Raw genomic sequence first — 13,412 nt, forward strand, 5'->3', positions numbered from 1 at the left:
AATGTTAGCTTCAAAATTCTGGCTACCCTGTTTACAGAAAAACCTGGCAACATAATTTTTATGTCGAATACGGGGAAAAATTAGACACAAAACGTTGGCCACATTGTTTTTTAGCATGAAAATCTAGCCACATGACACTGGTTTTTCACCAACGTTGCTAGAACAACTTAAGGGCTCTGCGCGGCAAAGAGGCGTGAGTCCAAAACCTGCAGTTCTACGGCAGCCTTTTGGTTCGAGAGGCTGTGTAAAAGATCGGACACGAAAATGATGGCCTATGAAATATGTTTTGTCTTCAATTTTTACTTTATATTTTCGCTTGTATGTGGTCGTCTGCTCGTCGGCGCTACGGTCGCTCCCTCCCCATCCCCATTTCGTCGAGCCGTGGACTATGGTGGCCGTGCGGCAGTGGTTTTCTGTGTTCCAATTATGGCCCGGATCAAAGGTAAGTGTGCCACCTCTTCGTTGTGGGACACTTAAGCGATTACAGGAATACTCTTCATAGAGTTATGGCGGAAAGGGGGGGGGGAGCTAAGGGGGAGGGAGGCTCAACAATTCGATAGCCCACAAAACGAAAACAGACATCTATCTTACCGAGTTATCAAATTTACAAAACGTACGTAGCAAAGTTAGGCAAACAATATAGGATTAGCTGCGATGCCTTGTCCTGTACTGCAACAAACAAGATCGAGGTCGTTCCGCGTGCGTGCGTGCGGGCGGGCATGCGTGTGTGTGCGTGCGCGCTCAAAAGAAATTCAGACAGGTGCAGCTTGGGGAGGTGTGTAGTTACGTTCACCGATCCCTAAACACCGTCCTCGATAACCGATCTACCAATGGGGACTCGTGCGCTACTGTCGGTACCTGGAGCATTCTTTTCCCGAGTACGTCTGGCGGGATCTGACAAGTACTTTTCAAAGTCCGGCCATTTGATTCTCGCTCGGCGCGCGGTCTGCTCGGTTTGTTATCGTTGCGCTCCTATGAATTACCATCTACGAGGATACACCTTTGGTTGGAACAGGCCGACTGGCGTTCGGTGCTTTCGCATACTTCGAGAGCGCCATGCAATGAACTGCTACATGTTCTGCTACGCGCAATACAAACACCGTGACGGATCGTCGGATCCGGTTGCACCATTCGCCGCGCTTCGTTTCCATCGTGCGAACTCCAAAATTACTCCAGGATATTTGCAGGCCAACATATATTTGGGGCTTTTCTGTCCTTGTGCCGAAGTCCGGTTCGCGAACTTGAGTCTTGTTTTGTTGCGGCGAGCCGCTGTCCTCCAATCCAGCCCTCCAATCCAAGCTGAGTGCACGACGCATCCGTGTTGGCTGAAGGGGGCCGTTCGGCTGGCGCGAACTTCCGTGCGAAAGGCCAAGCTGCTAGCAGCTCACTTTCCTCGCCTTTCTCTCAGAAATGTTATGTTTGCCCGGAAGTAACTCATACATGCTTCCGGCTTTGCGGTTGACCTCCCCAGTGTCCCCGTGTATTGCGGTGGAGCACGTCCTCAACTCGGCAGGCGCACGCGTTGGCGTGGTCATCGACCGCAGTCCTCAAGTCTGCGTGGCGGAATCTGAAAATTTTAAAGATTTTGCCTGTTTAGAATATTTATTGCGTATTACGGATGAATGTTCTGCAGGGTGTGGTGTGCGTTGTGCCGAGTACAGCTCTGGATCCCTAGCAAGCATACCGCTGCGCTTCGCAGGTCGGTCCACTATTTCCGCCGGCACAAATGCTGGCGGCAACTCGCTTAAATTACGTGCAGAACGAGGTGACAGATTTCATCATTCATCGTCAGCCTGAGTACGCCCACTACAGGATAAAGGTATCTCCCATATCTCTCCAATTAGCCATGCCCTGTGCTAACTGTGGCCATCCTATCCCCGCAAACTTCTAAGCCTCATCCGCCCACCTAACTTTCTGCCGCCCACTACTACGATTCTCTTTCCTTTGAATACAGTCTGTTACCCTTAAGGACCATCGGTTATCTTGCGTTACATGCCCTGCCAAATTAAGCCCATTTCTTCCTCTTGATTTCGGCTAGGATGTCAATCCGTGTTCGATCCCTGACCCACTCTGCCCTCTTCCTGTAATTTTCTTTCCATAGCTCGATGGGCTGTCTTACTTTTGTTAAACCCTTTTCATTAGCCTAATATAAAAAAAGGAGGAGCACTTGGCAAATTTAGAAAAAGAAAAGGAAAAAAGGAAAAACTTTGACGTTTCGGGGCCAACACGGGTCCTCGTTCACAGAGGCAGCGGATGGACGAAGGTGGTGACTTATGTGCGGTGTACGCGCACCACGTAATGAGCGTGCGTAAATCAAAGGAAGATTGCTCCGCGTCCGGTTCAAAACATATGACGTCGTTTGAATGTGTACTGATTCCAGAAGTACGCGGGTTGATAAGTACTTCTCCGTCGCAATGACTGAGGACTTGTCCCAATCGACGGCATGTGTCGCAGTTTGACAGTGTTCAGCCGAGGCATTTTCTTTCGTGCGGCCGTTGGCACGTCATTCTGATGTTGCTTCAAGCGCCTAATGAAATTGCCTGATTCGCCGATGTATGCAGCTTCGTAGTCATTGCAGGGAATTTTGTATACAACTCCAGGATATTTGTTTCTGCCCCATACGTGAGTACCGGTAAGATACAGCTGATGTATACTTTTCTCTTAAGGGATATTGGAAAATTGCCATTTATCTGAGGGAACTTGCCAAATGCGCTCCACCCCATTCTTATTCTTCTAGTTATTTAGCTCTCGTGATCCGGCTCTGCAGTCACTACCTGCCCCGTTCCCTTACCATTTCCAACACCTCACTGCCAATTGCAAACTGCTGTTCCCTTCCGAGACTGTTGAACATTACTTTAGTCTTCTGCACAGTATATTGCTCATGCCTGTCGAACTCACTGATCATGCTTTGCACTTAATGTGCTGGGTGACTTAGCAAGCCAACAATAACAGTGAATCGCAGATTGCTAATATGTTCTTCATTAATTCTTATCCCAAACTGTTCCCTATCCAGGCCTCTGAATACCTCCTGTAAAGAGGGGTTGATTCAGCATTGGCGAGACCGTGTCTCCCTGCCTGACGCCCTTTTTTACTGTAATTTTTTGTAGGAATATGGTATACCTGTGCACCCATTTTAACATAAGGCTCTTCTACACCACGCTTCCGCAATGCCAGCATGGCTGCCGAAGTTTCGGCTGAGTCAAACGCTTTCTCGTAATCTATAAATGCTATATATATTGTGGTTGGTTATACCAGTTCTACTCTGCGCATTTCTCTATCACCTGATTGGCAGTGTCAATAAGGTCTGTTGTCGATCACGAGGCTGTTTGCTAAAAGGCACCGAGCGGACACACATCTGGCGTACGTCGCGTCGCTTGCCGCTTGCGTTGTACAGGGTGTTTCACGTAACTTTAACCAAGGATTTTAAAAAAGCGGTAAACCGCAGCCCGCTGAAACCAACGATACATTGTTCACCATCATGTGGCGCTCCTCAGAATATTTTTTAATTGCGCTTAATTAGTTAACTAAAATGAATTATGCAAATTTTCAAATATTCATTTTACTGCCAAGACCGTTACGTTTGGTTGTAGAGCAGCTTTATAAACAACCGATCAAGTTTATTGCAGCATCGTATCTCCTACGGGGTCCTTTTTTTCCGGCATCTAAAGAAAGCCGCGAAATATGAAAAAATACCACGTGACTACGCTCGTGCGCTACCAAATTGCAGCGCTCTCAACAGCGCTTCGAGCAAACGCAGCGTGCTCGCCGCCGCTCTTAGCAGTGGCTTGACAGTGCGTTAGCACTTATGCATTTGTGATCGCGGATCCTTCGTGCATGTTAGATGGTTTTTGTCGCGATGAGCGGACGAGCCAGGTATGACCCGTCGCCGCCGCATCGACTGAGCGACAGCCGGAGATATAAGAATTGGCGAACTTCTGTTTGCAGCTCCTCAAAAGTAGCGAATGTAGCGTGCACCTTGCAATACAAACGCTTTGCAGAGAAGATCGCGTAACAAGCAGCACTGGCACAATGGCAGCATGACGCGTACACGTTGGACGAGACTTTAGACATGAGCCTACAGTGACGCTCACCGTACCTTTAATGAGAATGAGCTGGGTCTGTCGGAGGTATCTTTAGACACTTCGTTAATGGCATCACGCTCATTATGCACTGAGCCGTAAAAAATCGCAGTGCGCGCGCAAGACCCTAAAAGAAGAAGAAGAAAAAAAGCACCAGGCTATCGTCGTTTAATCCTGCTTTAGCAGCATTCGTTTTGGCGCTGACTGAGGCATACCCGGAAACTCGTGGCCGGGCCGGTTGAACCGGCTTTAGCGGACCCGGGCGAATCTCGACGTACAAATACATTACCTCGGCCCATTTTTTGGGAGTTCTGAAAAGTTTTTATTTCTGTGCAGTGGTGAAACTGAAGCTAGAGTCAGATACAACTAATGAACGAAGCAAAAAAAAAATACCCTCAAAGGAGGCCGTCCCGGTTGACATCACGCCAGGGGCGCCGGAAGAAGGGGTGCAAGGGGAGCGAAGGCTCCCCATCATATACAGATGAAGTAGCACGGCTCACCCCCCCCCCCGTTCCCTCCCCTTCCCCAGTCAAAGGGCAGCTGCTGAGCCCCAGACCGCGTCAGGAAAGTCGGGTTTATTCGCAGAAGGCAAAAAGGCTTCAGGGTCGCACGATATTCGCTTCTATAGTTACGACATTCGCCGCCATTCTGGATGCCCGCGACCCTGGAAAGATGGCGATTTTTCTGTAACCACCACTGTAAGCGCCTGCATGAGTGTGCAAGGAAAATAAATGGTGATGATGATTATGGGGTTTATGACAGCACTTTTCCCCTCCCCCCAGTGGAAAAATAGTTCCGGCGCCACTGCATCCCGCCACTGGCTGGATGCGCCTCCTTTGAAGGGCGTTTGCCGCTTCGTTCTTGAGAACTGCTGACAAAGTAAACGAACGAAAATGTGAGCAAAATGGGCAAACGAGGCAGGAGTCTGCGCTGACCTCCTATTTCACGGAAGCAAGAAACCGAAAATAAGGAATGACACATTTACGCCAAACTGGGATACGTGAACACTAAACGCAGGGGGGGGGGGGGGGGGGGGGGGGGGGTTGCGTGCGTGTGGTGTCCATTGTCCTAAAGATTTATACCACCTTAGTAATGTGCGCTGACATCGCACGGTGGATCGGCGTTGTTCTTTTTTTCCTTTTTTATTCGCTATCGAAAACATTCACTGTTCTGTGCTACCTTGAAGTTAGCTCAATAATGTGTCAAAAAAGATGTGTCACTGGATATATACCGGTATATCCGAAGTGGAGAAGACGTTGAATCCGGTAAAGATAACTAAATTAAAGGAGGCACGACCAAAAAGTTTATTCATAACGTTTCGGCCGGGGGCTTCGTCAGAGCGAAGATTTCTTGAGCGGTAGCGGGCTTTTACGCCAGCAAATTTCAACACCGCTTTTACATATCACGCTCAGGAACGAGACAGAGAACGCACTGGCTGCGATATCACTTTCTCAAATACAACGATATACGGCAGTGAAAGATACTTGAAAAAACGGGGAATTTTCGAAACGAAACCGCACATATGGGAAGCATAATTAACCGTTACCGGGGCAGACAAGACGGTGCGCCTGGACCTCAGTTTAAGCTAGAAGAAACAGTATCAAATTTGTATATATAAGATATGGCTTTCGAGTTTCTTTGCCATGATGTGCCTCAAAACTTGATTGTGAAATAGTGACTTTCATTTTACCGAATCAGTGACCGGGAATCCTGACGTGTTTAGATAGCGGCTGGTTGGGGAGTGAAGCTCAATGAGCCTTGTGGTTGCTGAAGCGTAAGGGGGAAAGGGGTTTCGCTTTGTCCCGTGTATTGCATATTGCACACAGAGCACTCCAGCAGATAAGTCACGTTCGAAGTGTCGCTGCAAAATGTGCCTTTATTTTGACCTGATAATCAGAAGCGGTGCTCGCAGCTGTCAATAAGGTAATCATATGTGCGCAGATTTTGTATCTTGGCTCATTACAAGAGCGGCAGCCTTCTGATAGACGATTAGAAATTTTTGAAGAAGTTAGCAAGTCACGTAACTTTTTTGATCGTGTGTAGGCTACTATGGGCGACCTGGGAATAGTAATTTCAGGCGTTCGCTTTGTCCGACGATATGATGACTACGAAGAATGCCGGTGACGTCTGGAATGGAAGCTGAATGCGTCAGTACCAGATCAGTTTGCTGAACTATGTCAGCCAGGGCGATGCTCTTCGATCTAGTTCATGCGCACGAGCAAATGCGATGTCGATTAGTGATTCGGAGTACTTTTGTTGGATTAAAGCCTGTTGAGGGTCAAGCTGTTCCGGTAAAAATCGGATTGCTCGGAACAGACGAGTTTGTAGCGGAGTGCTTGACTATAAGGAATGCTCATCCTACAGTGCTTTACGTGGCTGCTGTGGTAGTGAAAGTAGCGGTGTCTGTCAGGAAGCTTCTTGTAGAGCGTTGTAACTAGTTGGTCATTACGTTGGATTCACAGTGACATTATACTGCATCCTAAAATGCCAGATTTAGGGCAGTATTTCTTGCGCTTCCCTATATTATATAACAATGAAAGTCGGCACACTGTTTCAGCACCCAGTGCTGATACTGGATGCTTATCTCAACTAGCAGCGATAAAAAAAAGCAGTTAAAGTTCTCCATGTTCCAATTTAAGAATACGTCATCCATGTAGCGCTTGTAATAAAAGTGTTTGAGTGAGCGACCGGAGAAAAATTTGTTTTCCAATACACCCATGAATATGTTTGCGTAGTTTGGAGCGATCTTAGTGCCCATCGATGCACCGCTGATTCGAACGCAACGTTCGTTAATAAGTTCAAAATTGTTAAGCTCAAGGATTAACTGGAGTAAAATAGCCGGGGTTACGCCATCGAGACGTTTGTTGACGTATGAAGTTTTATAGGTTTGTTGCACAGATTGAATACCGTCAGCGTACGATATATTTGTGTAGAGCAGTAAGGACACATCCAAGGTAACCAGAAGAAAGCCGCAAAGGATATGAAGGTTAGCGATGTCGCGTAAAAAGTGGTTGCTGTCTTTTATGTAAGATATAAATGTTGATGGCATGTGGCTGATCAGGCAGTAAAAAAAAAAACCGTGAAAGGTTAATTTTCAGTCACAGTTCCTATGCCTAAAACAACTGGTCGCCCAGGGACGTTAAGGCGGATTCACAGTGGCGAGTCGCGGATGTCGCGCAACAGGTTTAAACCGATTCGTCAAGCTTCCTCCCCGCGTTCCTAGTGCTCCCAAACCGTAACTAATCGACCGAAATCAGTCGCGCGACGTCTGCGACTCGCCAGTGTGAATACGCCTTTAGGATTGTGTACTACGTCAGACTTAGAGGAATGATTTAATGGTGATTCTTTTTTTTCTGTGAACAGTTTCTCAACGGCTTCTTGTTGTGTATCGTGGTGCTGCCGCTCCAACTGTGTATCGCACTACTGCCGCTCCAAGCGCCGCTTCCCGTATAGTACCTTCTGTCTGGCCTGAGCATTGTATTTCGCTCAACACCTCATCCCCGCGTCTCCGCGGCTCTTCGGTCCTGGCACGTACCATATGCATCCACGAAGCTACACGCGGACACTGAACTCTCTGCACTCTCTCTCTCTATCCCGACTGTCTGCCCCGCTTGTACGCTTTCGCTCAATAAACAGTTTTGCCTCAGACTCCGACTGGAGAACACATCACTTCTTCGACTGGGGAATTTAACTGTGCAGTAGGGTCATCTTCAAGTTTCTTGTCGAACGTAGTATCAGCAATTGCTGGTTTAGGTTTAGTTGGTTTATTGGGGTTTAACATCCCAAAGCAACTCAGGTTATGAGGAAGGCCGTAGTGGAGGGCTCCAGAAATTTCGACCACCTGGGATTCTTTAACGTGCACTGGCATCGCAAAGACAGCATACGGGCCTCTAGAATTTCGCCTTCATCGAAATTCGGCCGCCGCGGCCAAGGTCGAACCCGCGTCTTTCGGGTCAGCAACCGAGCGCCGTAACCACTGAGCCACCGCGGCGGGTCGGATCAGCAATTGCCTGTAAGCCTCCGCGACATACTCGTTCCTATTCAGTGACGACAGCACACCACCTTTGTCGGTGGGCTTGATTACTATGCCGCTACTGCTTGCCAATTTCTGAATTGCAGTGCCTTCATGGACGGAAATATTGTGCTTGAATCGGCGCTGTCTATTGTAGGCGTCCAGTATGTCGTGTTGAACTGCCTTTATTTAGACATCAAGGCATTTGTCACGTTGGAAGGGGTTTTCTACCTTTCCTTTCGCGAAGTCTTATATTTCAAACAAAATTATCCAGGTCTCTTAGAAGTTAAAATTCGTCATAACTACTGCTGTGACAGAAATTTTACCCTCGTGATGCTGATCTCTTCTCTGGACAAGTTATACCTGAAATGGTTGACTACGTTATGAAAATCATCATGGTTTTTTGATGCAGTTTCCACTGTTTCATCCGCTATCGCAGAATGCGGGGATTGAGGCACGGTAATGTCATCACGGAGGAGCTTTTCTGATTTTACCGAGCCGATTTCACCTTCTTTATTTTGTCAGTATGTGTTTAACAACGCGGCTTCTCGAGATGACAATCTCGATTGAGAGAGCAGTTGGTTCTCGGTGTTCAGCAGTAATTCAAAAGAATGCTTCTAGTGGCATGCGACAATATGGGTTAGTTGTAGCTAAGGAGGCTTTCTTGTGCGTACCATCCGACTTTGTACGGTTAACAGAAGATTTACGGCAGGCTTTTTCATAATCGTGAGGCCTTTAGGAGTAATGGATGCAGCTATAGGTTGGTTGGTTTGGTTTATGGCGTTTAACGTCCCAAAGCGACTCACGCTATGACAGACGCCGTAGTGAAGGTCTCCGGAAATTTCGGGATGCAGCTATAGGTATGTTTTTAAAGCAGACATATGCAGATTGGAACGGACTCTCTTCTCAACTATTTCTCGAGCCCGAAGAAAATTATTATTCATGCCAACACAAAGAGTCGTACCGGAATGCTTAGTGCCTAGTCAGTTCTGTGCGGACAATTTGGTGACCTCAGCGTAACTGCCGCACGGAACATCCGTAGGACCTTCAGGGGCACTGGTAATAGCGGCTGAGGCTTGCTGTTAAAGCTACACTCTCTCGAAGCTAGTGTTCAGACTATCAGCCGCAAGAACACGGTACGCGGGCAGCCACTCTAATCCATGGTCAACGGAAAATACGCGTCGTGATTTCGGGAAGTATTTCTGCAGCAGGGCTTCTAAAGCTACATGCTTCCTTGTTGCAACGACGAACGAATGCTCGGTTCCGAGTCCGCAGTCGTCGGTGGACTTGGGAAGGATTAAACTAGCGTAGATGCGCTTAACCTCCGGGCCCGGCTACATCCTAGAAAGGAACGTGAAATGTACAATCTCATTTCGAAACAAAGTATATTTAAAACATTCCAATGCGTGCTAGCCAGAGACGTTTTACTAATACACATTTCGTTCTAGGCTTCTATTTTACTGATTTTATAGTCTGTCTGAGGGGCAAAAGCTAAAAAAGATAGTAAATAAGTTTAGGGAATTCCTGCTCCAGCATAGCTATCACACGCTTAACCCAATCAAAATAAACGAACAGTGGCTAAAAAAGAAACCCAAATGCATTAAGCACTTTTAAATCAAACGCGAATAAGTAAAGAAAACTAGCCACGATATGCCTGGAGTGGAACGAAAAAGTGAGTGCCCGGGGACACGCATGGCATCATAGATGCACTGTGCAGTCAGGAAGTTAATTTAAACAATGGCTGCCTGTTCAGCACTGTTTAGCACGAAATATTGTGCGAAAGCACGGTTATTTGTAGGTTTACACCACCGCCACTTAGCTCAAAGCGCGATTAAGATGTCCACTGTACCAGGGAGTCAGTTGTGCGCCTATACCTTTCCTTTCGGGACTATCTCAGAGTCTTCACGTCCACATGTGGATTTTGCTGGGTACGTGGCTAACAGTGCTTTCGCACCAAAATTTTGTTTACATTCATTCCTAAGGCCCGCACCCCCCTCTGCTACCCGTACCGGGCCATAGCGGCGCCACGAATCGTGCTTCGTTGCAGATGGGCGTTTGTCCTTAAAAATGTGATTAGGTATGCTGACGGAAAAGGTCTCAGTCTTGGCGTTTGGGGAAAATTTAGAGCAGCGGAGGGCGTGTTTATTGCTTCCTCCCATTTATTTTTATCTATTTATTTATTTATATATTTATTTATTTATTTATTTATTTATTTATTTATTTATTATCAATACCTCAAATGCCCCAGGGATGGGGTATTACATGAGGGATGGGCGGAATGTTTCACTAATGAGAGATTGGATCCACTGCCTTGAAGTGCAGTGGATCGGAGTGGTGCACGGAGTCGATTGGCAGGCTGTTCCAGTCTCGAGCAGTTTGCACGAAGAATGAGCGAAGATGAGCTGTAGTCTGTGCTGGGGGAGGGTAGACTGCTTTGGGATGGTTGGTACGGCTTGATAAGCGATGAGCTGGCAAGATAGCTGAAACATCAAGTTGGCTGTGATAAAATTTATGAAAGAGGCAGAGCCTAAAGATGCAACGTCTGGACTCGAGATTAGTAAGATTAGCCTCAGATTTAAGTGCAGTGACGCTGGTGTGATACGAGTAGTCCGAAAAAATAAATCTAGCTGCGCGATTCTGAACTGATTCGAGGGTGTTCGAAAGGTTGGATTGATGAGGGTCCCAGACTGAGCATGCGTACTCCAACTTCGGCCGGACAAATGTGAGGTATGTTAATGTTTTAATTGGAGCAGAAGCGAGTCGCAAGTTCCTACTGAGGAAGCCAAGAGTGCGATTGGCTTCGTTTGTTATGTTTGTTATGTGCGCTGACCAATTAAGTGTGTTAGAAAATGTGATGCCGAGATAGTTATACGATTGAACAGATGCTATTTCAGATGCACTTACGCGCTCCTGGAGATGCTCGAGAAGCTACAGGTTTGAGCTTGGACAACACTGTTGGAAACAATATAATGCAATAAGAAAAAGCAGCGTAAAAAAGACATGAAGAGGAGACGACAAGGATGGGCGCTGATCGGCGCCCGTCTTTGTCGTCTCCTCTTCGTTCACGTCTTTTTTTGCGCTGCTTTTTCTGAAAGATATGTACCAACTCGCCGCAATATAATGCAACTTCGCTTCCTTTTAGAGACTTAGAGGCTTTATGAAAAATTGGGGATGTTGTTTTTTTTCCTTTAGTTTTTGAAAAACACTACTGCATCCTAAAATACCAGATTTAGGGCAATATTTCTTGCGCTTCCCTGTATTACATAACAATGAAAGTCGGTAAACTGTTTCAGCACCCAGGTGCTTATATTGGAAACAGCCTCATTGAGACTTGTGTCGTATTCGATTTTTCTTTTCTAGAAAGCGGCAACTTCCTCACTATGGCGGAAGTAAGACTGAAATATTCTTTCTTTTTAGCATGCAAAATATATCCCTCATAGCTTTAAAGGGTCCCTGAAACGGTGTCCATGTAGGCAAAGAGAAGTCGAAGTATTGATAGACATTGAACGATCCATCATCCTACCGCAAAAATTTTTGATCTACCTTGTGCGGAACCAGAGATAATGGCTATTAAAAATGACCACCAGCCTTTTCCCTCTCAACTCGTACACCGGAGCAAACCATAAAAAAATAAAGATTACAGGCCGGGACCATGCTCCGCCCACAAATACGTCATCGACGAGATCGGTTTGTTTACTTCCGGTTGACGCGCTCTTTCGCTCGATCGCTCGCTCGCTCGCTTTCCCGCTGTCTGCTATGTTCACCTGTGTCTCGCAACCCTCGCTGCGGCTTCTCTCGTACTATAGACCCCGAGCTGAAGGAACGACTTTTGCGGATGAGTGCCGAAATGGGATTTCAGCCTTAAGGCGGGGACACATGTGCGAAAAGTGTGTGCGATTCGCTGCGGCGCGCCGTTGTGAACGACGTCGTAACAACCGATCGCAGCTCGTCGCCTGCGTCCAACCAGCTGGATGTCTACGACAAGCCGCGCGCGGAAAACGCAACGACGGGAAGCGGGAGCCAATACGAGTGCGGAGAGCGGCAGCGTCATGATGCCGTACAGCGCGCTGCTCAGGGCGCTCGGGGCCGAGCCACGCCGGACCGGCCTGCCAGCCTTGATGCCGGCCACCGGCGACTGAAAAACGCGCTAGTATTGTTTGTTCTCGTCCATAGCAAGCCCTTGGATAGATGCATGTCAAAAATGCATAATTTCTGACGATCGTTGGCCAATACCGAGTTGCTGGTAAAAGTGATGACTGCGATACAAGCAAATTTCATCCAACAGCCTATTTGGTGCTGCTGCTACTTGGTGCGGTTCGCCTACCGTCTGCTAGCTCCGTTGCTGAAGGCATCGTGGAAATCGAACATATCTTTTATTATGGGACGAGTTCGCAGTAAAGCGATGTGAATAGTAGGCCTTTTATTATAGCGCAGGCAACTTCCGAAGCGCCGTCAGCTGCGGTTTCAATGCGAAACCAGATAGGCCTAGCGACGACTAGGGCAGCCTGGGACCAGCGCGCAGTTCGTCGCGCGGCGTTGCCGCAGGCGGTGTCGTTGCCGAAAGATCCACTTTTGCACAGACATATTTTCGTTGCTCGAATCTAGGAAGCATCCTCGCTGGTATCATGGCTGTTTTGCATTTTCTTGTGCGAACGTGATGTACGCCGAGCATGCCGGCCGGCCGGCCAGCCTGGATCCCGTCTGCCGGCGACATAAAAACGAGCTAAAGTGTGTTCTTGACGTAAATAATAAACCCTGGGATAAGAAATGTGAAAAATGTGTCATTTTTGAGGATCGCTGACCAATACTGAGCTGCTGGTAAAGGTAACGACTGTGATACGAGCAAATTTCTTGCCACAACCGTCTCGCAGCTGCCGCTGGCCCGACGTGGGCTCCGACTCGCCTGGCGCCCGCTCGCTTCGCTGCAGAAGGAGTCGCGGAAAGTGACCATACTATTATTTTATTGTGAGATGATGCTGTTGACTGAAAAGCGATGTGTAGAGTAAGCCTTGTATTATAGCTCAGGCGACTTCCGAAGCGCCGGCCGCTGCAGCTTCGATGCCGAAGAGGCAATAGGCCTAGCGACGACCACGGCAGCCAGGCAGCAGCAGAGCTCGTCGCCCTGAGCGCCCACGAGCGGTGCCGTTGCCGAAAGCTCGCAACATAAGCAGGCGTGCTTTGTCGCTGCTCGAGAAGTATTTCTGATAACAAGGCGATCTTGCCTTGTGATATTTGTACACCATCCCAAGCAGCGCTCAGGCATTGCTGCACGGCGGCGAAGTGCGACACCGGTTGTGAGCGGAGCTTGGGTAGGGCGGCGC

Source organism: Amblyomma mixtum, chromosome 3 (assembly GCF_055824585.1).
Source record: "Amblyomma mixtum isolate Tamu chromosome 3, ASM5582458v1, whole genome shotgun sequence".
Lineage (NCBI taxonomy): Eukaryota > Metazoa > Arthropoda > Arachnida > Ixodida > Ixodidae > Amblyomma > Amblyomma mixtum.